Source organism: Cherax quadricarinatus, chromosome 42 (assembly GCF_038502225.1).
Source record: "Cherax quadricarinatus isolate ZL_2023a chromosome 42, ASM3850222v1, whole genome shotgun sequence".
Classification (NCBI taxonomy): domain Eukaryota; kingdom Metazoa; phylum Arthropoda; class Malacostraca; order Decapoda; family Parastacidae; genus Cherax; species Cherax quadricarinatus.
Window position 1 is genome coordinate 9,161,468 of NC_091333.1, and position 18,787 is coordinate 9,180,254.

Genomic DNA, 18,787 nt, shown 5'->3' on the forward strand with positions numbered 1-18,787 from the left:
CCCTCTGTCACCCCTAACAAACCCCCCACACACTCCCGCTAAAGGGTTACCCCGACACTGTTTCCACAACCAGACTTGGATATGCTGATTCTGTCTTGATTTATGGGGGTTCAGTCTGACAGCCAGAGTAAAATTGCTTGACATCATCTCCCTCTCTCTCTGATTTATATAAACGTATCAGTGATGTGTTTGCTCGTTGTGTACTCAACCTAGATGTGTTTATTGGTTATGTAATCTGCTAGATATTTGTTGGTTGTGTACTTACCTAGAAGTGTATATTGGTTGTGTACTCGCCGATCAGCCGGACTTTGGTTCGTACGTTGGACTACGTGCAGCCAGCAGTAATAGCCTAGTTGATTAGGCCCTGATCCACCGGGAGGCCTGGTCAAGGACTGGGCCACGGGGGCGTTGACCCCCGGAACATCCTCTAGGTAGGTAGATACGTTTGCAGGAGTCTGTTCATGGCCCCTTGCCTGAGGCTCTTAACTCGTACTGACCGCATGAGTAGATATGAGGCCTGCAAGACCTTCTCATATCTGCTCTTGAAACTGTGTATAGTACTAGCCTGGTCACGGACCGGGCCGCGGGGGCGTTGATACCTGGAGTATACCTAGAGAGGGTTTCAGGAATCATCACGCCCTAGCCGCAGCCTGGCCATGGGCCTGGTCATCCAGGCTGTTGCTGTTGGATGTTATGATCATGTCTTCCCTGGATATCAAGTCTAGTGTTCTGGTCATCAGTCTGGGTTTGACATGTGACAAATTTCAAGACCTTACACTTATATTGAATTGTTGCTGCCACTAATTTGCTCACCCGAATAATTTGTGTAGTTCTCCTAAAGAACATAAGAAAGGAAGAACACTGCAGGAGGCCTACTGGCCCATACTAGGCAGGGCATTCTCAAACCCAAACCCATTAGCAAAAATATTTGCCCTACCCATTTTCAGTGTTACCCAAGGAATAAGCTTTGATAACCCTATTAACTCGTGTGCAAATCCCACTCATATCCAATCCCTCTCACTCATGTTGTCTCCTATTTTGTGTCCGTGTGGGGGAGAGGGTAGGCGGAGGAAAGGAGGAAAATGACTAGCCTTGTGTGTGGGTGGGGAATGGATTGACCTACATGGGAAGTGGAGGAAGGACTGGGAGTACAGGATTGGGGTGGGGGATGGATTGGCCTCAGTGGGAATGAGGGTTGAGGGATAGACTAGCGTACATGGAGTGGGGGGATAGACTGACTTAGCTGGGGTGGGGAAGGACTTGTGCTCGTATCTACAATTCTGTTTTGTCCTCTCATCTTTAAAGGCAAGGGAGATATATGAGAGCCAGGAGATAAACTAAACTTTTACTCGCATACTTACGGTATATCATCTAACTCCAAGCTCGTGGGACCACCTTCAAGCACAAGAAATCTCTCCGCATCGACGTGTGTACATACTGTAGAAAGTCCATCACCCACACGCTGAAGTGAAGCGAGGGACGCGGCACTCTCTCACAGGACTCACGAAATCGTAATGACACGATTGCAATCGTGTCATTACGATTTCGTGAGTCATGTTGACGGGTTTGAGGGGACTTGAGCTAGAGTTCGTCACGGCCATGCTAGCTGGAGATTCGTCTGTAAAAACTTGCATTTGTGGTCACAGTGGCGCCAATGCTAACCTTCCTATGGTGTAGAAATATACCTAGTTGGACGAATCTTATTGTGGCTAGCTGGTCCAGTGGCTAGGGCGACGGGCTGGAGTTTTGAGACTGATCGTGGGTTCTATCCCCGCCCGTGGTATGGTTAGTCTGAGTTTTCCAGCATGGATACCTGAAGTGTAGTGAGCACTTGTCATTGCTGAGTAATAACCCACATGGTGACAAACACAGAAGATTGATTGATCTGTACATTTCGATCCCCTTCAGGGATCCTCTTCAGGAGATGAAGAGGATCCCAGAAGGGGATCGAAATGTAGATCAATCATTCTGGTGAGTTTATCTCCATGTGGGTTATTGAGCATTTTCCAGCATGATATTTTCCCCTAACTAAAAAAAAATCGCCGACCTTCACATAGTTGTAATTTTAAACTCCATTAATAGAGCTGCAGAACGACTTGGGAAGTAATGTTGGATACGAAGCCTCGTGAACACTTTCGAACAACTCGCGGCCTTAACCATGGGTCAATGGACCACACGTTGAGAACCTCCAACGACCTCAATGGAAACAAGTCACTTCGACTGTTTTCTGTTATCCCAGGTAATTTACACATGTTACTTACGTATGATATGTGTAACTGTATGTATATATGTACCTAAATAAACTTACTTAAGTCTGTAATAAACCAGACTGGATCAGTTTACTGACGTAGTTGTAAAAGTGTCAACAATACTGTGGCAAGGTGGTGGTGGTGTGAATTTAGCGATGTTCGTAGCTATATGTTTAATGCGCTGAATAAGCAGAAAGATTCTGGTGTTGTGAATAAATTAGAACCTTGCTGAGGACCCGTGTTGAGCTCAGTTACCAAGGGAGTACTCGGTGCTGATTGTGAAGCTCGAGGCCTTTTATCACTACTCTCGTCCTGATTGCCGGCCATAGTGAGGTACCAGTTCAGACCCGAGTGCTCTGTTCACCCTGGCACGGTTTGTTTCAGGTCACCGTGTCTCTCACCTTGGCTCATTTTGCGTCAGGTAACATTATAATGCAAAAAGTGCAGGAGTGGCACACCGGGTCCTTCTCCCGGAGAAGGAACTTATGTGCACAGGCAGTGGCGAAGGCAGCTATTTTGAGTGAAGACTTTCGCCACCTTAGCACGTGGCTATGTGTAGGAGGGAGGGGGTGCTACCTGGTGATCCTGGCAGGTTAGCACTAGATTGGGGCCTCCGCCCTTGTCCCTCTGGCTACACCAACGCCCCCGCTGCTGTCTGCCGAGCAGTAGCACCAACAGCACTACTAGCACCCCTGCTGTTAACAGCAGCAGAGGTGCTGGCAGTAAAAACAGCAGCAATACTCTAGCATCACTGCCAAGACCAGTAGCGGCAACACTAGTAATATCAGTCGTAGCAGCAGCACTAGTAGTAGTAGCAGCAGCAGCAGTGCCGCTGCCACTACTATTACTGCTGCTGCTACTACTAGCAGCTGCCGTCTACACTTAATGGCTAAAGGTTTACATGCAACCTTGGATTAATCTCTTCTACCTTCACTCCACAAGATCTAACGCTGCTGATTTCAGCTCGTTCATGAAGTATTGTTCAACTTTCTTACTTAACTCAGAGCGAGTGAGAGCGCTCTAAGAGAACTCTTTCCCCACAATAACTTCTCTTTGCCCACAAAACGTATCTACCAGGAAACGCGAGTTGGTATATGCATTTGTAACCGATAGATGCACTTGCATCTATCGGTTGCACTTGCACTACACTTGCTATTTATTTACCATTCTCTTCCCTTCCTTACCGTATGTTCTCTGCTTTCCCCTTTCCTTCCTTACCCTGTGCTGTCTGCCTCCCCCTTCTCTCTTCTATATCCCCGTCGTCTGATTTCTCCCCCCCCCTCATTTCCATTGTGAATTTTATGCATTTTCTCCATTTATGTTAATCAGGGAGGGGGCTTTCACGTTTACACAAACACACTATGGGTCTACCCCAAACATTTGGGGCGACGTGTGTGTCCTAAGCTCGCGAAACCGAGTATAAATTGATGGCACTACTGAAGGATCAAGTTGCTAATGTTGCTCTGCTGCCTCGCGTGGTTGAGGGATGCTGTGAGCAATTGTAGGATCTTGTGGGCTGTTGGGATTTGTGGAAATGACGTGAGGAATTGTAGGAGTTTGTGGGTTGTGTGTTTCATGGAGATATGAGCCATGTGGTAAGTGTGTGGCATGGTTTAGTTGTGGCTCTTTAAAGGATTTTGGATGACTTGGTTGCGGGTAATTGTGGAGGGCTTAGTGTGGCTGTGATAGTTGGCTGGGTTGGTTGTGATATACAAGATGTTATGGTTTGCTTGTGTTAGTGACGGTGAAAGATGGTACTCTGTGTGGCACTGACGTTTGCTCACAGTAGATGGCTGCAGGTGACCTAGTGTGACGACTATTGACCTCTTCCCTGCTCTATGCCAGTATGACCTTTGTTCAACTTAAGTTTTGACTTCTCCTTTTCCTTCCACCAGGGTGACTTAACTCTTTTTTCTTACCCACAGATCGCGCGAGAGATCGAAGTCCACAGACATCTGCGGCATCGCCACGTCGTCCGCTTCCACCACTACTTCGAAGATGATGCCAACGTCTACATCATCCTCGAGAATTGTGCCCGAAGGGTGAGTATCATAAGTTTTACAAGAATGGGGCTTTCTAGTTGGACCTAACAGGTCTTGGAAGAATGGGGAAAAGAAGACCTAATTAGACATGATGGTTCCCAGAAGAGATGGAACTATATTGTCGTGTCAGTTTGTCCAGCTACTTGGGTTGTTTCATCGCTGAGGTCTTTGTGTGAAAGTTTAGCTCCTTTTGGGCTGTTTTCTGACACGGGTATTAGCAGGTAGTTACCCACGTTGTACTGTGGAAACTTAGCTGAAATTCGCTTTAGTTCATTATATACTTTAGTTATCTTTCACTGTTACCACTTGCTGTTTTATATTTGTATTGACGTAATAGAAACAGTGAATGCTAGTTAAGTTCCTCTATAGACAGGCGCACTACCTACCAGCTTAGGCACGCAAGACCCTGTGTCTGGTTCTTATATAATATCGTGCACCAGGGCTCTTGTGGCCTGGTGGTTAACGCTCTCGCTTCACACGGTGAGGGCCTGGGTTCGATTCCCAGCCAGAGTAGAAACTTTGGACGTGTTTCTTTCCACCTGTTGTCTATGTTCCCCATCAGTAAAATGGGTACCTGGGTGTTAGTCGACTGGTGTGGGTCGCATCCTGGGACACTGACCTAAGGAGGCCTGGTCACAGACCGGGCCGCGGGGACGTTGACCCCCGGAACTCTCTCCAGGTAATCTCCAGGTAATCTTCGTCATGGTACTCTGATCTAACAAGAAAATGGAGGTAAAAAAAGGATTAAGCAAACCTGGATGCATCTGCAGTGTGCTGGTATACTATTCAATGATAGTTACATAGTGAGACTGAGAACACTATCATCTGTATATAAAACATTGCATTTAAAACTGATGGTCATGTCATTTAACATTAGTGGTCATGTCATTTAACATTAGTGGGCATGTTATTTTCATAGCACAAGAAGAGTAGGGAGCCCAGGATACTTCCTTGTGGAACCTTTCATTATAGTAAGAGTTCTGATTCTATAATGACTTTCACAGTTTGTTTCGTTGTTCAGATAAGATTGAAACCTGTGTGCAGAGCCTGTGTCAGAGCTTGTTTGTTTTGCTTTACATGCTGTGGTTCACTGTCTGAGATGAGCATGCCTGTGAAATTCTCTTTCTTCATTTTTGGGTCTTGGGCCAGGCTTGTTTGGTGTTTTTTTCTGGTTAACCAGGCTGTTGCTACTGGCAGCCTGCTGGCCCACACATTCATCACAGTCTGGTTGATCAGCACTTGGCGAGTTTCCTTACGAAGTGTTTGATATTTTCTGGTAAGATGTTGAATAGTCTGGGGCCACGGATGTTGATAGTGTTTTCGTATTGTGCCCACGGTGCCCCTGCTTTTCACTGGTTATATTTTGCACTTCCTCCCATATCTCATTCCGGTAGGTTGCTGTGGCAGTGTGCTTCACTCCATTCTGTATGACAGCTTTTGTACCCACACTGCAGCAGTTTCCTTGTCGGGTTACGTCACATGGAATGGCTTGCATACATAGTATTTAAATGTGTCAGTCTGAGCTGGGAGACTTCAGTAGTGCAGTGAGGATATCGTAAAATATTCCATTAAAGGTTCAGTAGCTACAGCAACTTCAAAGGTTTCCTTCCAGGAGAGCTCCAGTTATTAATACTTGGGAATTGCCATCTCTCGGGATTCTAAGAGGAGGGGGGAGTGATAATGGGTGGTGGGTGGGCGTGAGGGTTGGATGAGCGAGAAGGTAGGAAGTTATGGTTGGGACAGTGTGTTAGATAACCGGGAGAGAGTGGGGCTTCTTAGGCAGGTGGGACATAGGTTGGTTAGCTAGACTACCCAAGGTGGGCGGGATTGGGAGTTTCATGGGGGATGGAGAATCCAGGCTAGATGGTGGGGTAATGGGGGAGCGGACGTGTCTGGGGACCATTAACTGACCACCAAGTTGGAATTGCTTGACTGAACTTTGCCAAATGACTTTAGTATCTAGGCTAGCGTTTTAGCAAGGGAACCGAGGGGAGGCGAAAAAACGAGAGGGGAAAGGGGGATATTACGAGGGGGATGGTACGAGGGGGATGGTACGAGGACATATGAAGCTAATGTGGCCTGTAGCTCAGTATTACCTCCTACTTACAACCGGAAGACCCAGGTTCAGCCTCGGGTGGGTAGAGACGTAAAGGCAAATCTCCTTACACTTGCTGCCTCCTGTTCAATTAGCAGTAAATAGGTTCTTGGGCGCTAGTCGACTGTTTTGGGTGGCATCCTGAGGCTTGGTAGTGTACTCTAGACAGAGCTGGGATCTGAAATGAGCCTCGCTAAGACAACCTCATTTACAGGCTGAGATAACAGCTCTTAGCTTATGTATGAGGTAAGATAACGGTTCTTAGATTATAAATGAACTTAGATAACACTTCATTTACAGGCTAATAGCTAAGATAATAAAGGTTTAAAAGAAAAGACTAAATCACTTTGTTCTGTTTCAATATGTTCTCTCAATGTATGTTTCCTTGGAGACTACAAGACTCTCTTAAGATGTTTCTTCGTGGTGTTTATAACGTAAGTGTAAGTCTAGACGCTCTTTATTATACTCTCTCAGGTCTTGCCTGTGTTTGCGTTGTGTTACATTCACTTGTTAGACGAAGAATGAGGGGAGACCTGATCGAAGTGTATAAGTGGAAGATAGGTATTAATAAAGGGGATATTAACAAGGTCTTGAGGATATCTCTCCAAGAGAGAACCCGCAGTAATGGATTTAAATTAGATAAGTTTAGATTTAGAAAGGACATAGGAAAGTATTGGTTTGGAAATAGGGTAGTTGATGAGTGGAACAGTCTACCTAGTTGGGTTATTGAGGCTAGGACTTTGGGTAGTTTCAAATTTAGGTTGGATAAGTACATGAGTGGGAGGGGCTGGATTTGAGAGGGACTTGCACATCGGAGCTTGTTTCTTGGGTGGCATTGAAAATTGGGTTGGTCAAATGTTTGTTAGTGGGATGAATTGTAAAGGACCTGCCTGGTATGGGCCAACAGGCCTGCTGCAGTGTTCCTCCTTTCTTATGTTCTTATGTTGTCGTGCTGTTATGGTTGTGTTGTGGTTGTGTTATGTGGCTCTGGTTATGTGGCTATATTGTGTTATATGGTTGTTGCATTATATGGTTGTGTTGTGTTATATGGTTGTGTTGTGTTATATGGTTGTTGTTAGGTGTAAGTGTTTTGTAGTGTGGCTGGGTTATGATGTATACCCCAATTGCCTGTAATACTGGGTTCACGTAGGCAGCAGCTGCTGGGACCTACCTCAGGCTCTTTCTAGCTTTGATATACCTCTGATGGGTTTAGTTTTCCTACTCCCACAGCCCGGCCCTGGGCCAAGCTTGTCTGGTGCTTTCCTGGTCATCTAGACTGTTGCTGCTAGCGGCCCACTGATCTCCATATCCATCACAGCCTGATTGATCCGGCACTTGGGGGGGGGTGAACTTGTCGAGTTTCCTATTTAAGACTTCTTTCTACACTTGTTCCAACAGTACTTCCTGATATCTTCTGGTATAATGTACATCAGTTTTTTCCCTAAGTATGTTGTTTACGTGGGTAGGTAATGGTACGTGATACCATGTTGGATAATAGTACGTGATACCACCACCTTGTTGGCTAATAGTACGTGATACCATCACAGTGTTGGATAATAGTACGTGATACCACTACTTTGTTGGTTAATATTGCTTGAAACCATCATTGTTGGATAGTGGTACGTGATACCACTACCTTGTTGGCTAATAGTACGTGATACCATCACGGTGTTCGATAATGGTACGTGATACCCACACTATGATAAGACACATGCATAGCCGCATAAAACACTTAGTCAATTTCGAGGGAGGGGGAAGTCTCATCGCCTCCGCGGCCCGGTCCCAGTTACAGATTACACGAGTCGCAGTACTCACGCTACGAGTGGCTTGCTTCGCCTGGCATTAATGTCCGACAGGACTATAGTTCCACGTATATTTTCTTACCACTTGCCGTGACCTGTGCTACTTTCCAGCCATTTAGTAGTTCGCCTTTTAATCATTTGTTAATTACTGGCTACTCGAGAGACATTTAGGATTCTTAACTGATAGCTTGTGTGGTCCACTTCATTTCTGTTTAGCTTATCTAGATGCGCTAATCAGCTGATGCATCTAGAAGCCAATTTAACTAATTAGCGAGACTTTGACAGCCTAGGAAGAGCTTTTGTAACCTAGATATTAAATTAGGCCCTTCTACTCGACTCTGAATGATTTGTTATCAGGAATATCTTGATTTTAGTGGAACTGAAATTTCCTAAAAAAAGAAAATGGTCTGGAAACTCAAGAAATTGAAAATATTGCGGAATATGAAGGTTTAAACTTCATACAAAAAATATTAGAATTTTGCTGAAGTTTCCCCTCAAAATGCAGTTTGTTCATACAGTTTGTCTTTATTAAGGGAGTTTAGTATTATTATGCTTCTTTTAACAGGTCTTACTCTGAGTGGCAGGGTAAACGGGAAGCTGACATGACGAGGGGTGTTGGAACCGGTTGTGAGGGCTATGCTAATGAGTATTTTTTTTTTATCGGGGAGGGAGGGTTGCAGATATGGTTGAAAAGTTGTGGGGGTTAATGGGTACTAAGGAGCAGTATGGGTTGTGAGAAAGGGGCGTTGAGGCCTTCAAGGAAGGAAGGAAGAGGTGGTGAGAGAAACGTTCGAAAGATATGTCAAGAATGGTAAAAGTAGCAGTAGTAGTACCAAGAAAACTAGAACTGAGACGACGATTAAATGTAGACATGAAGAAGGAAGAAGAGGAAGAGGAAACAAAGTGTAGGAAGAAAAGACGAAAAAAAGATTGTTGGTGAGAGACAACCTGCTGGCCCAGGTGATGGTGTGAACCAGGCTGCAGGTACCCAGCCAGGAGACGAACATTGATAAAGGTGTGAAAGGAAACAGGGCAGAGCGAGAGGGGAGTGTGATAAGGGGAAGAGAGAGAGGGGGGAGGGAGGGAGGGAGGGAGGGGAGGCGTGTTAGAGGGGAGAGAGGGCTACTCTGACGAATGAGTGTGATTGAAGAGGAGATTGGAAATGGCGCTGGGGCAGGCAAATCAGAAGGGAAGTGTGAAGGGAATGATAGAGGGGAGACGGGGAAAGACGAGAGGGGAAAGGAGGAGGGAATGAAGGAGAGGGGAAAGAGAAAAACTCAAGGGACTGGACGGGGAAAAAGTAATAATTGATGACAACTAGAGAAGCAACATTTAAGAGGGGAAGAACGTAATTGGACCCTCTGACGAGGTGACTGATAATAAGAGTTTCCCCTCACTCTCCCTCTCCCTCGTCTGCTACTCTGATACTGCTGTTGGGTACTTACAGTGTCGCTGTTGGGTACCTACAGTGTCGCTGTTGGGTACCTACAGTGTCGCTGTTGGGTACCTACAGTGTCGCTGTTGGGTACCTGCAGTGTCGCTGTTGGGTACCTGCAGTGTCGCTGTTGGGTACCTGCAGTGTCGCTGTTGGGTACCTGCAGTGTCGCTGTTGGGTACCTGCAGTGTCGCTGTTGGGTACCTGCAGTGTCGCTGTTGGGTACCTGCAGTGTCGCTGTTGGGTACCTGCAGTGTCGCTGTTGGGTACCTGCAGTGTCGCTGTTGGGTACCTGCAGTGTCGCTGTTGGGTACCTGCAGTGTCGCTGTTGGGTACCTGCAGTGTCGCTGCTGGGTACCTGCAGTGTCGCTGTTGGGTACCTGCAGTGTCGCTGCTGGGTGCTACTGTACTATATACTACACAGCAGGATGCTGGATGCGACCCACAACACCCTGCTAAGACCCAGGTACCCAGTTTTACTGCTAGGTGGGCAGAGGCAGCATGGGTGCCAGGATACTTGCCCATGGTTGTGTGTGCCGGCGCATCGAACCGAAGCCGCGCTATCATACAACCTTCCGGTTGTAAGGAGGGAGAGGAGAAAGATAGAGGGGTGATTGTGGGGAGGGGAGGAGAGGGGTGAGAGTATCTTTGTCACTGTTGGTTGGGGGAAGGGAAAGAAGACGAGGGGAGGAGGAAGAGGGGAAGGGTGGTCACTGAGGGGTAAAGGGAAGCGAGGGGAATGATGAAGGCATCATTGTGAGAGATAACGAGTAGGGAGACTGAAGGGAGAGGAAGGAGGGATAGGGAGGGAGAGGAAGGGAGATCAGGAAGGGAGATCAGGAAGGGATAGGGAGGGAGAGAAGAAAAAGAAAGAAAATTTCGTTAATATATTTGACTACCCTCGCTGAGCTGTGCTTGGAATGGTTGAGTCTTAGTTCCTGGTCCCGCCTCTTAAATTACAATCGACCGCCATTATTGATTCCTGGCCTCCTGGGCCCTATCGTACCTAATCCAAAAGCTCCGTAGGAAGTTTGCCTCAGTTCCTCATTCAACTTACGGTGTTCCGTAGCTCGACTGTTAGCATACTTAGCTCACACGCTGAGGTCCGTGGTTCGATCTCCGGTACGGGTGGAAATATTGGAGGCGTGTTTCCTTAAACCCCCTAGCAGTAAATAGGTACTTGGGTGTTAGTCGACTGGCGTGGGTTGCATCCTGGGTGCAAAACATGATTTGCCTAAAATGCTCTGCATAACAAGGGATTTTCTATATAGCATGTCACTGATGTCAGCTAGACCTGTATACCTTGTACAAGAAGGCTCTGGACAGGCACCTGAAGTCAATACCTGACCAGTCGGGCTGTGTAGACGGGTCATCGCAAGATTGAGACCCGTGCCAGGGCTTCGGTCTTGGCGAACATTATGCATACAGTCGGGCTGTGGTTCGTATGTCGGGTTGCGTGCGGCCAACAGTTACAGCCTGGTTGATCAAGCCTTGATTCACCATGAGGCCTGGTCTCAGACCGAGCCGCGGGGGCTTTGACCCCCGAACCCCTTTACAGGTATACTTGTAGATGTAAAGGTTATTATTATTACTGCTACTAGGAACACGTAAAAGACCTGGAAATAATTGTCAGCAGACCTTCCTTTTAAAGACCATAAGAACATAAGAATGGAGGAACACTGCAGAAGGCCTACTGGCCCATGCGAGGCAGGTCCTTATCAAAACTACTACTACCTAAAGCTTCCCTAGAAATAACTCCCGTACCCAATGACACCAATCAAACCCAGCCCCTCCCACTAATATATTTGTTAATGGACAAGACAAAGATCACGACAGCCAAGATGATGATGGGTGGGTAATGAGAACTTTCAAAACAAGGGAAATAATGCCGATGGTGACACTCATTAAATCATTAGTGCTCCCTCGCTTGGAATATTTCTCAGTGCTGACGGCCCCGTTCAGGGCAGGAGAAATATCGGAGCTGGAACAAATACAGAGATCGTTTACGGCTCGCATTGAGCCAGTGAAGCATTTAAATTACTGCGAACGCCTCCAAGTCTTGAACACTTATTGGAGCATAGGAGAGAAAGATACCTAGAGTGTATCTGGAAAGGGTTTCGGGGGTCAACGACCCCGCGGCCCGGTCTGTGACCAGGCCTCATGGTGGATCAGGGCCTGATCAACCAGGCTGTTACTGTTGGTCGCACGCAAACCGACGTACTAACCACTGCCCAGCTGGTCAGGTACTGACTTTAGGTGCCTGTCCAGGGCCTTTTTGAAGACAGCCAGGGGTCTATTGGTAATCCCCCTTACGTATGCTGGGATGCAGATGAACAGTCTTGGGCCCTGACACTTATTGTGTTCTCGTACCGTGCTAGAAGCATCCCTGCTTTTCATTGGAGATGTTGAATTGTCTTCAAAGTCTTTTGCTTTCATAGGTAGTGATTTTCGTGTGTAAGTTTGGTACTAATTCCTCTAGGATTTTCCAAGTGTATATAATCATGTATCTCTCCCGCCTGCATTCTAGAGAGTACAGGTTGAGAAACTGGAAGTGTTCCCTTAACTGAGGTGTTTTATCGCAGTTGTGTGCCGTGAAGGTTCTCTGAACATCTAGGAGAGTACAAATAGGAAGCGCGTTTGTCTGGCGCTCACCAGACGGAGGATCGAGCCTCCAACACGTCTTGCGCTGAATGACTCACTTGGGTTTAGCGCTTAACATGGATTAATTTATTTATTTTTCTGTACATTTTCTAGGTCGGCAATTTTACCTGCCTTGAAAGGTGCTGTTAGTGTGCAACAATATTCCAGTCTAGATAGAACAAGCGACCTGAAGAGTGTCATCATGGGCTTGGCATCCCTAGTTTTGAAGGTTCTCATTATCCATCCTATCATTTTTCTAGCAGATGCGATTAATACATTGTTGTGGTCTTTGAAAGTGAGATCCTCTGACATCACTCCCAGGTTTTTTACATTAGTTTTTCGCTGTATTGTGTGGTTGGAATTTGTTTTATACTCCAATATAGTTTTAATTTCCTCACGTTTTCCATATCGGAGTAGTTGAAATTTCTCATCATTTAACTTCATATTGTTTTCTGCAGCCCATTTAAAGATTTGGTTGATGTCCGCCTGGAGTCTTGCAGTGTCTTCAGTGGAGGACACTGTCATGAAAATTCGGGTGTCCTCTGCAATGGAAGACACGGTGCTGTGGCTTCCACCCCTGTCTGTCAGATATGAGGATGAGGAACAGGACGGGAGCGAGTACTGTGCCTTGTGGAACAGAGCTTTTCACAGTAGCTGCCTCAGACTTTACTCTCTACTACTCTGTGTTCTATTTGTTAGGAAATTATGGATCCATCTACCAACTTTTCCTGTTATTCCTTTATCACGCATTTTATGCGCTATTACACTATGGTCACACTTGTCAAAGGCTTTTGCAAAGTCTGTGTATAGTACATCTGCATTTTGTTTGTCTTCTACAGCATTCAGGACCTTGTCATAGTGGTCCAGTAGTTGGGACAGACAGGATCGACCTGCTTTAAACCCGTGTTGCCCTGGGTTGTGTAACTGATAGGTATCTAGATGGGTGGCGATCTTGCTTCTTGGAACCCTTTCAAATATTTTTTATGGGATGTTAGCGCTATCGGTCTGTAGTTTTTTGTTAATGCTTTACTGCCCTTTTGTGGAATGGGGTTATATCTGTTGTTGTCAGCAGCTGTGGGACGACCCCTGTGTCCATGCTCCCTCTCCATAGTATGTTAAAAGCACATGACAAGGGGTTTCTTGCAGTTCTTGAACACGGAGTTCCACGAGTCTGGGCCTGGGGCAGAGTGCATGGGCATGTCATTTATCGCCTTTTCGAAGTCATTTGCTGTCAGGATAATATCAGATAGGTTTGAGTCTTCCAAATTCTGTCATAAAAAATCACTTAGGTCTTCGACTCTCTGGTTAGCGGCTCGCTAAAATCCGAGTCATATTGGGACTTGAGTAGCTCATTCATTTCCTTGCTGTCATCTGTGTAGGACCCATCTCGTGTGAGTAGGAGCCCTATACTGGATGTTGTTCTCGACTTGGCATAAGATATTTCTTGAATATCATTGAAAATTGGGTTGGGCCTAGTATGGGCCATCAGGCCTACTGCAGTGTTCCTCCTTTCTTATGTTCTTATCCGGAGGGGGTCCAATTGTGGCTTTGTTTTCTGTTATTAACTTGATTTACAGATTCCTAACAACAAGATCCCGATCATATCTTTGAGACGGTGCCTGGTGGCTTGCCTTCACTACCACTACCACCACCACTACTACCACCACTACTGCCAATACTACCACCACTACTGCCAATACTACCACCACTACTGCCAATACTACCACCACTACTGCCAATACTACCACAACTACTGCCAATACTACCACCACTACTGCCAATACTACCACCACTACTGCCAATACTACCACCACTACTGCCAATACTACCACCACTACTGCCAATACTACCACCACTACTGCCAATACTACCACCACTACTGCCAATACTACCACCACTACTACCAATACTACCACCACTACCACCACCACTACCACCACCACTACCACCACTACTACCAGTACTACCACCACCACTACCACCAGTACTACCACCACCACTACTACCAGTACTACCACCACCACTACTACCAGTACTACCACCACTACCAGTACTACCACCACTACTACCACTACTACCACCAGTACTACTACCACTACTACCACCACTACCACCAATACTACTACCAATACTACCACCAATACTACTACCAATACTACCACCACTACTACCACCAATACTACTACCAATACTACCACCACTTCTACCAATACTACCACCACTTCTACCAATACTACCACCAGTACTACCAATACTACCACCAGTACTACCAATACTACCACCACTACTACCAATACTACCACCACTACTACCAATACTACCACCACTACTACCAATACTACCACCACTACTACTACCAGTACTACCACCACTACCAATACTACCACCACTACTACTACCAATACTACCACCAATACTACCACCACTGCTACCACCAATACTACCACCACTACTACTACCAATACTACCACTACTACTACCAATACTACCACCACTACTACCAATACTACCACCACCACTACCAATACTACCACCACTACTACTACCAATACTACCACCACTACTACTACCAATACTACCACCACTACTACCATTTTACCACCACCACCACTACTACCAATACTACCACCACCACCACTACTACCACCACCACTACTACCAATACTACCACCACCACTACTACCACCACCACTACTACCAATACTACCACCACTACTACTACTACCAATACTACCACCACTACTACTACTACTACCAATACTACCACCACTACTACTACTACTACCAATACTACCACCACTATTACTACCAATACTACCACCACTACTACTACCAATACTACCACCACTACTACTACCAATACTACTACCACCACTACTACTACCAATACTACCACCACTACTACTACCAATACTACCACCACCACTACTACCAATACTACCACCACTACTACCAATACTACCACCACTACTACTACCAATACTACCACCACCACTACTACCAATACTACCACCACTACTACCAATACTACCACCACCACTACCAATACTACCACCACTACTACTACCAATACTACCACCACTACTACTACCAATACTACCACCACCACTACCAATACTACCACCACTACTACTACCAATACTACCACTACTACCAATACTACCACCACTACTACTACCAATACTACCACCACTACTACTACCAATACTACCACCACTACTACCAATACTACCACCACTACTACTACCAATACTACCACCACTACTACTACCAATACTACCACCACCACTACCAATACTACCACCACCACTACCAATACTACCACCACCACTACCAATACTACCACCACCACTACCAATACTACCACCACCACTACCAATACTACCACCACCACTACCAATACTACCACCACCACTACCAATACTACCACCACCACTACCAATACTACCACCACCACTACCAATACTACCACCACCACTACTACTACCAATACTACCACCACCACTACTACTACCAATACTACCACCACCACTACCAATACTACCACCACCACGACCAATACTACCACCACCACTACTACTACCAATACTACCACCACTACTACTACCAATACTACCACCACCACTACTACTACCACTACTACCACCACCACCGCTCCTACTACCAATACTACCACCACCACTAGTACTGCCACTACTACAACCACCACTACTACTACCAATACTACCACCACCACTACTACTACCAATACTAGCACCACCACTACTACTACCAATACTACCACCACTACTACCACCAATACTACCACCACCACTACTACTACCACCAATACTACCACCACCACTACTACTACCACCAATACTACTACCACCAATACTACCACCACCACTACTACTACCACCAATACTACCACCACAACTACTACTACCACCAATACTACCACCACCACTACTACTACCACCAATACTACTACCACCACCACTACTACTACCACCAATACTACCACCACCACTACTACTACCAATACTACCACCACCACTATTACTACCAATACTACCACCACCACTATTACTACCAATACTACCACCACTACTACTACCAATACTACCACCACCACCACTACCACCACTACCACCATCACCACTGCTCTCACTACCACTACTTGCTTGCTGGAGTCTCCACGTGTCATTATCCAGGTCAGCATCGAGGCGGGTCACAGGTGTACAGAATATGTAGTTTCAGAAGCATGTTACAGGCTGACTCCTCCGTTGACCCATTGTGGTCTAGTCTGTTGACCAGTCAGAATGTTGATGCTGAAGTTGCATGCGTTACTTTACACTAATACACAAAGATATTCTTAAACACTATTCATCAGTCCTCACCAAAGTAATAAAGAAAGCCAAACAACTGTACTACTCCAGTAGATTCACCGACACAAGAGGAGATGTAAAAATGACCTGGAAAACACACTCTCAGATTCTAGGGACCCAAAAACTGAAAAAAACAAGAATATTGTCCTAACTAAACCTAATGAAACACCACTGCATCCCACTGACACAGCTAACAAGATAAACGACTTCTTCTCAACCATAGGTTCTAATCTCGCCAATAAAATCCCATGCACCAATGCCCATGCCGGGGACTACCTAGATGGGAATTTCCCAAATTCCTTCTATCTTGCTCCAACTGAGCCCATGGAAGTCACCGAGATTATAAAGTCACTTAAAAATAACTCGGGGAATCTGTCTCATGTCTCACCATTATTGTACAAGAGAGCTGCCCATGTCCTCTCGCATGCTATCTCATTACTTTTTAACAAGTCACTAGAAACTAGCACCTTCCCGAAACTACTCAAGACGGCAAGGGTTACACCAATACATAAAGGTGGTGACCCTACAGATTTAAACAACTATAGGCCAATATCAAACTTACCATTGCTATCCAAAATCTTTGAGAAACTCGTGCACAGGAGACTATATTCATTTATAACGGCACAAAACATACTCAATCCCTGCCAATTTGGATTCAGGAAAAATAAAAGCACTAACGATGCAATCATAAAAATGCTAGATCTGCTTTACACAACATTGGAAAATAAGGAATATCCACTAGGAATTTTTATTGACCTAAGAAAAGCTTTTGACACAGACCACGGCATCCTACTCCATAAACTTGACCATTATGGTATAAGAGGCCATGCGCTTGCATATTTCAAATCTTACCTTACTAATAGGTATCAGTATGTCACCATTAAAGACACAGCATCAACAACACAGCCACTTGATACTGGAGTTCCGCAGGGAAGTGTCCTTAGTCCCCTGCTCTTCCTCATATACATCAATGATCTTCCAAACGTATCTCAACACCTGAAACCCATTCTCTTTGCTGACGACACGACTTTTGTCATCTCTCACCCTAATCTTGCCACCCTCAACACCATTGTTAATGAGGAGCTGATCAAAATATCGACTTGGATGACAGCCAATAAACTTACGCTTAACACTGACAAAACCTACTACATTATGTTTGGTAGCAGAGCAGGAGATGCGCAAATTAACATTAAGATCGACAACACACTAATTGCCAGGCATAATGAGGGCAAATTCCTAGGCCTATACCTCGACAACAACATGAACTTCAGCACCCATATCCAACACATAACCAAAAAAGTATCCAAAACGGTTGGGATCCTCTCCAAGATACGATACTACGTGCCGCAAACTGCCCTTCTCACACTATACCATTCACTTATATATCCATACCTCACCTATGCTATATGTGCTTGGGGTTCAACTGCAGCAACACACCTAAAGCCAATAATAACCCAGCAAAAAGCCGCAGTAAGAATAATCACTAAATCCCATCCCTGGCAACCCCCCCACCCCCCACTCTTAATAGATCTAAACTTACTCCCTGTTCAGTACATCCACATTTACTACTGTGCAATCTACATCTACAGGACCTTAAATTCCAATATTAACCTTCACCTAAAACGCTTTCTTGATAGTTGCGACAGAACCCACAGGCACAACACCAGACACAAACATCTCTATGACATTCCCCGTGTCCGACTAAACCTTTACAAAAATTCATTGTATGTCAAAAGCCCTAAAATCTGGAACACCCTACCTGAAAATTCTAAAACTGCAGACACATTCATCACCTTCAAAACTACCATCAGAAAACATCTTATCTCCCTGATACACCCTGTCAACTAATTACACGAATACCACCTGGTGGTTAACACTTACACTTTCACTCACCCATTTGACCATAAACAGAAATATCAATCTCAATCTCAAAATAATGAATCTTAACTAGTCATAAGTTGGCCTGTGATACTCCAATACTGAAACTATGTATAGTGCCAAAACAAAAGCATTCACATTGCTAAACTCACAAACTAGTATTTAGTCACTTAGCCATAATACCAACTTACCTCATAATTTTGTAATATTTTAAACTTAAGATTTAATTTAAGTCTGCCTGAAATGCCTAGCCATGCTAGGTGTTCTAGTGGTACA

At 45.4% G+C, this 18,787-nt stretch overlaps 1 protein-coding gene across 1 annotated transcript in view; it reads left to right on the forward strand.

Annotated features, from left to right (window-relative positions):
• LOC128695629 (serine/threonine-protein kinase PLK2) overlaps window positions 1-18,787 on the forward strand; it is a 122,429-nt gene that overhangs the window by 69,658 nt on the left and 33,984 nt on the right. The window contains exon 2 of the mRNA XM_070093254.1: window positions 4,175-4,291. The gene's annotated coding sequence lies outside the window, so the exon portion shown is untranslated. The remainder of the gene's footprint in view (window positions 1-4,174; window positions 4,292-18,787) is intronic.